Source organism: Leuresthes tenuis, unplaced genomic scaffold (genome assembly GCF_036924035.1).
Source record: "Leuresthes tenuis unplaced genomic scaffold, fLeuTen1.0.hap1 SCAF_14, whole genome shotgun sequence".
Classification (NCBI taxonomy): Eukaryota; Metazoa; Chordata; class Actinopteri; order Atheriniformes; family Atherinopsidae; genus Leuresthes; species Leuresthes tenuis.
The window spans coordinates 25,565,130-25,571,173 of NW_027325368.1; the positions used below are offsets into that span (position 1 = coordinate 25,565,130).

The 6,044-nt window shown below is 41.3% G+C and overlaps 1 long non-coding RNA gene across 1 annotated transcript; it reads right to left on the reverse strand.

The window, feature by feature from the left end:
* Positions 1 to 1,102: 1,102 nt before the first annotated feature.
* On the reverse strand, positions 1,103 to 5,817 carry LOC140269398 (uncharacterized). The gene is made up of 4 exons (XR_011907616.1): positions 5,775 to 5,817; positions 5,084 to 5,121; positions 4,608 to 4,644; positions 1,103 to 1,905 (listed from the first exon to the last, which is right to left on the reverse strand). It is a non-coding gene; the product is annotated as an uncharacterized lncRNA (long non-coding RNA).
* Between the last annotated feature and the right edge of the window lie 227 nt (positions 5,818 to 6,044).

Sequence of the window (6,044 nt, forward strand, 5' to 3'; positions counted from 1 at the left end):
CACAGACATGTGTCACTGATGGCTGAGGTTCCACATTCACACTGTGTTGATGAGACGCTCCAGCTGCATCACGTCCTCTCTTTACCATGTCTGCATAAGACACCTGAGGCACACTCTGCTTTACCTGTTGGTCTTTATCATGCTGGAAAGCATTCATGACAGTGTTCCCATCAGAAACTGCACTCTGACCTCTGTTGTTTCCCTGCTGTCCATCAGAAGACTCTCCAACACACACACCATCACTGTGATGATCTCTCTTGACAACCTCAGCATAAGATACCTTCTGTGACACCAGGGTGCTGCTCTGGCAGCTGATACCTTCTGCTTGTTCACTCTGAGATTCTTTCTCCTTCTGCCACCTGAGCTTCTGAGCCTGAGAACGTTGACCCTTCCTTGGCATTGTTGCTGAGTTTCAGAACCTTAAAACTTTATTTGTAGTGATGTCACCAACACAGGTTTTATTCACAGTTGTGATATTTCAAATGTAGTTCTGTGTAGTTTATCAGTATCAATGCTCTTTTCAGTTAACAGATTTACACGTTATGTCTACCTTGGAAAATATCAACAGCAGAAAAATTCTTATCAAATAGAAAAACAGATGTTTATTATGACACAGAGAAGTTAAACTTTAATCTGAAGATTCCAACAGACCAAAACCTCAGCTACTTTTATGGAATAAAAAAATATCCAATTAAAAGTTTTAACTTGTTTCACTTCTTTCCAATTTTTAAAATGTCAGGTTAGAATTACGTTCAGTGGTTCTTTATTTTCTTCCAAATTATAACTATTATTATGCAAAAACTGCAGTTGTAACACTGAAATGTAGCAGAAAAGATCAGCTATGAAAATGTTAGCAGGATCTCAAAAGTAATGTGTGTTACAGAATGAACAAACCTTCAAAGATAAATGATCAGTAGTTCAATCAGCTACAATCTGTTGAAGTACTCTCACTATTATTAGCTTCTTAGCTTCTGAATCACAGATGGATTCTGTGTTTCAGACAGATTTAATGACAACAAGCTGAATTCAAATCTCCGAAAGCTCTTATATATATATATGAAGCGTTGTGATGCAGATCAGGATCTCAGCAGCAGCAGGATGACAGATGCTTCTGGTAGCTGGACTCCACGTCTGGTCAGTTCAGAGCAGACAGCAAACAGACACTCCAATCCTCCTTACAGATGTGTTTTATTTCAACACTTGTATGAACAAACCTGCAGTGAGTCAGCAGCACAGGAACAGATGCAGTGCTTTTATTTCACTTTAATAAATGTGTTTATTTGTGTCTATAACAAGAATGAACTGTTAAATTTCTGTAAGCACTGTTTTCAGATAGGAATTTATAGATTCAAAGATGAAGAATCTTTTGATTGATCTACCTAAAATTAGCCAATTACTTGTCAGTTAGTGTCAAAATAGTTACTGTTTGATTTTATCTAGAAATCTGTCAAGATCAAGATTTCTCTTTAAGAATCAAGTTTGTATAATAATATTTTAAACTTTAGCCAAATTTGAATGAAAATGTGCCAATTTTTTTTCCAATTTCAAAGTTTATCAGAGTATGTATGAGAGAGGTAGACAGGACAGAGAGAGCAGTGAGAGTAGAGTCTCAGATTCCAAAAACAGCAAGACAAGGTTCCAATCAACCTCAGGTTCTGAAAATCAGGTTCTGGAAATCAGGTTCTGAAAATCAGGTTCTCAAAATCGGTTCTTAGGTTCTGAAAATCGGTTCTTAAGTTCTCAAAGTTCTCAAGTTCTCAAAGGTCTCAAAACAGATAGAGGGGGGATAGATGGATACGAGACAGAATTCCAATAAATTAGGTAGAGTTTGGAGATGGGACAGGAGAGATAGAGCAGCCAATAATGATAGAGGAGAAGGAGGAGAGGTGGTGGACAGCAGGACACCTGGAAGACACAAAGAGATAACAGTTAGACACAGTTTGATGAAGCAAAGATCAAAACACATTAAACTGTGCTGCAATTCATGTCTTCAAATGACCAGGAGCCTCATGTATTAAGGGAGCGTACGCACAAAAAAGTGGTGTACGCTCTTTTTCAGGTCAACGATCAGATGCATCAAGAGCAAAATAACTATGAAAATGTGCTGCCGTAAGCACTTTTCTACAGCTGTTGATTCTTTGGCAACACTTAGAGGTGATGTTGGGAAAGTGTTATAATAAATAAATGTGAACACAATTTGTCCTCAGACTGAGTGATGTGCACATTTGAGACACATGAACAGAATTACATGAACCCATGTGTCTGCAATTACATGAGTGGATTTAAAAGCATGCGCAAAGTGTTGCAGTGCATACCATTAAAAACAATGGCTGCTTTAGCGGTGTTGGAAGACATTGTAAATGGTACAATTGGAAGAAAGCGTGTTTTCAGGGACTGAGAGGATTTGCTGGCACATGATGACAACTGGCTCATCAGCCGTTTTGAGGGCAATCCTCCTGGAACTGTGCGCAGAGCTGCGGCCGGTGTTGGAGCGCAACACAGCGAGGAGCCATGCGCTGCTTGTAATTGTCCTAATATTATTCCCTGTGACGTGCATTGAGCATGTGCGCCCCCAATTTCTATCCCGTCTTCACAGTATCATAGTTGGTGGTTAAAGTTAGTAACTTGCTGTTTTTTTGCTGGTTAAACAACAGCTCAAGATCTTTCTAACAAGCCCCTGATCGTCTCTGTGTGCAAATGTTAATAACCCTGTGCGTAAAGTGGGAAATGTCTTAATCAGCCTCACCTTTTCCCCGGCGCACTTCTGCTCTGGTTACTGTATGAATATGTTTATTGTTAGTTACACTATTTGTCTACCTATAGGTATTTACCTTGGGGGTAATCACTCCCACACCCACCACCCCTGACAGAGCAGTGTCACCCATAGTTTTGCTCTCTGTTCAAACAGCCCCCCCCTCCCCCGCCTGTTTTGGCCACATTTCGGTGGTGGGCAGCCAGTCTCCGCTTCACATCCACCTTAATATCGGACCACTTCTTTTTCACCTCTGCTTGTGTGCACTTCTCAGACCCCACAGCATTAAAGGCCTCGCTCACGCTCTCCCACCCACTCCTCTTACGTTTATTGCTTATATCGTAGGACAGCCTTCCAAAGAGCACATTTCTGCGCCTCCACTTCAGAAAGTAGCACCTTTCCGTGAAGTTATTCTTTTCCCCCATCTTACTCATTCTTTTCTCTTTATTTTCTGATTGTGCAGAGACGGGAATCGCAGGTGCAGGGCTCAATTAAATATTATTTGCATATTGAAATAGGGGCGTGGACAGGGAGGAGTCGGGTACTCCGACATGTGCGCTCAATTCCACTTTGTTTGGGATGTACAAACGAAATGTGCTTAGATTGATGCGTGCACACACATCCTGATATTTTTGTATGTTGGAGGGCATTTTGGTTTGAGCGTACGCCATCTTTCAGTAGGAAATCCACAATCCACACAAGTCTTTGTACATGAGGCCCCTGGACTTTTTTCTTTTTTACTTTTTAGTCCAAAACATTGATAGAAGTTTTGAGATGTGTGAAAACAGCTGACACCATGAAATGTGGACTTCATTAAAAGAATGTCAGACCCAATCTGACTTGTTCAACATGAAGCAGAAAGGTACAGAACTGTGATCACTGCACAACATGTTCTGCACACATTACAGTGTAACTGGACCCTGACAGACCATCACAGAGAGCAGCTGCAGTCTTTGCATCAGAACAATCCAGATGCTCTCCACAGTAAACACCAGATTGGCTCAGAGGAATGTTTAATGAGGACTTTGGACCTTAAAAATGTTTTTGGTCGATCACAGAGCTTAATGGGATTGACAGTATCATCACATCAAAATGACTCCACAGAACATATCAGAGCTCCAGTCCTGGGTTGTTATTCTGCTGAGTCATGTTTTCAGTCCCTAAAGATAGTTTGAGAGGGGCGGGTCAAACAGCTGCTTATTGATGTGATGAAGAACTCATTGAATAGATTAATAAACCAGGATGAAGCTTCAGCAGATTGATCACAGCTTGTTGTCAGAAAAACCTTTAGAGTCTGCCTTTAGTGATGTTCCATTAAAACTGTTAGACTCTGCTGCTGGGACCTGTTCTGATCCACTTTACAGGCAGAACAGCTCAGTTCACATGGCTCTAACATGACTCCAGTCAGTGTTTACAGCTCTGTTTTTAGGGCGGCTGCTCTTCCTCCTAAGCTACAGCCGCCCACCAATCGGAAGGTCGGTAGTTCGACTCTGGCTTCCCCAGGATACATGTCGAAGCGTCCTTGGGCAAGACACTGAACCCCACGTTGCTCCCCCAGTGTATCATTGGGGGTATGAATGTGTGTGAATGATTAGAAAAAGCATGTAGTTATGTATCTTAAGACGTGCTGTATGAGTGTGTGTGAGTGGGGTGAATGTGGCATGTAGTGAAGCGCTTTGAGTGGTCAGTTAGACTAGAAAAGCGCTATACAAGTACAAGTCCATTTACCATTTTTACTACATTTATATTCAACTCAGCAGTTGTGATAAACCACAAAGACACTGATTAAAATGTGAAACACTCCTACACTCAGTGATGTGATGAACTGAACCTCACTGACTAGAAATCTACTCACCAGCAAAGCAGGAGTTCTGGTCCTGTTCTCTCTGGGTCTGAGAGGAGAAACAGTTTATTAGTAGCTGATCAGAAGACTCTGAACACACACATCATCTGATCTCACAGCTGATTGGTTCTGTTTCTGTCTGTACAGGATGAGCTTTGGTCCAGACTTTTGTGGACTTTAAGTAGTTAAATGTTGTTGGTTGATGATCACTTCAGAGAGTCTGAATGTGTTCATGATCAGAAACATGGAAACTTTTCCAGTTCTGCTCACAGAGACCATCCAAAGCTTTGGGGATCAGAGATCAGGTGGAAATCAGAGCAGTAACACATCAGCTGTGAAATCTGTTCTCTGACTAATGATCAATGTTTCACTTCATTCATGCAGTTTGAGAAGGACAGGCCTGCCAGATGTTACACAGCTGCACACAGACAGGAAGCAGAGCAGCTATCAGGAACACATCCATCAAATAACTAACTGTTTGTCCTCACCAGTCAGGAGCAGGAGCAGGGGTCAGAGTTCAGGTAGTCTAAAGAAAGGAGGAAAAAAGAGTTGTCAGTTAAATTCTTCCAGCTGAGGACACAGCAGGTTCACCAACAGGGAGACAATAAAACACCATGTAATGACACTGCAGCTTAAATTGTGTGTCACTGGGACATGGAGCTGCTGTTGTTGTGGGCTTTTCTAACTCAGCTGTTCCGTCAGCATCCAGATCATGTAAAGAGCACAGCTGTGCTGTCATTTCAGCTTTATTTCCAGAGAAAATGACTGATGAGACAAAGTTAGAAGCAGCACAAATTCCCATCTTCTGTCAGCTGCCTTTCAGTGAACATCATGTGCTGAGCTGCTGTGATTGGCTGCTTTATCTGTCAATCACTGACACCGCCCACAGCAACAGCACAGTAAAATGTACAAATGAAGATATAACATTACAGCTAAAATGGAGATATGCAGAAATAAATACTTTCTGCTGACATGGGAGACTCACTTTAACTGGAAACACAATATTATCTAAATAGCTTCCGAAGGACGCCAACTTTCACCAAACTGTTCTTGGTGAGTAGAAAAACGTATTTCATGCCAGAAATAAGGTCTAGGTTTAAAAATACTTAAGTTCCCCTTTAACTCAGTCAGCTTATGTGATCTACAGTCTGTTTAACTTTACAATAACTCTGTACTTACCAGCCAAACCAGGGATCTGAATCAATTTTCTCTCTCAGTCTGAGAAAAGACACATAGTCAGTTAGTTATCCAAGTATAAAGACTGAATATACCTGAACCACAGAACACAGAGGGAGAGTACTGCTCATTATCAGCTGCCTGTCTCTCTGATCATGAATTTAAATAGATTTACTATAGCGTCTCAGTTACTGGGACATTAACATAAGCTGGTGCATGTTATTTAATAGGACCAGTTGTTTACTTCGTGAGCTTTACTGAGTCTGTGTTTAT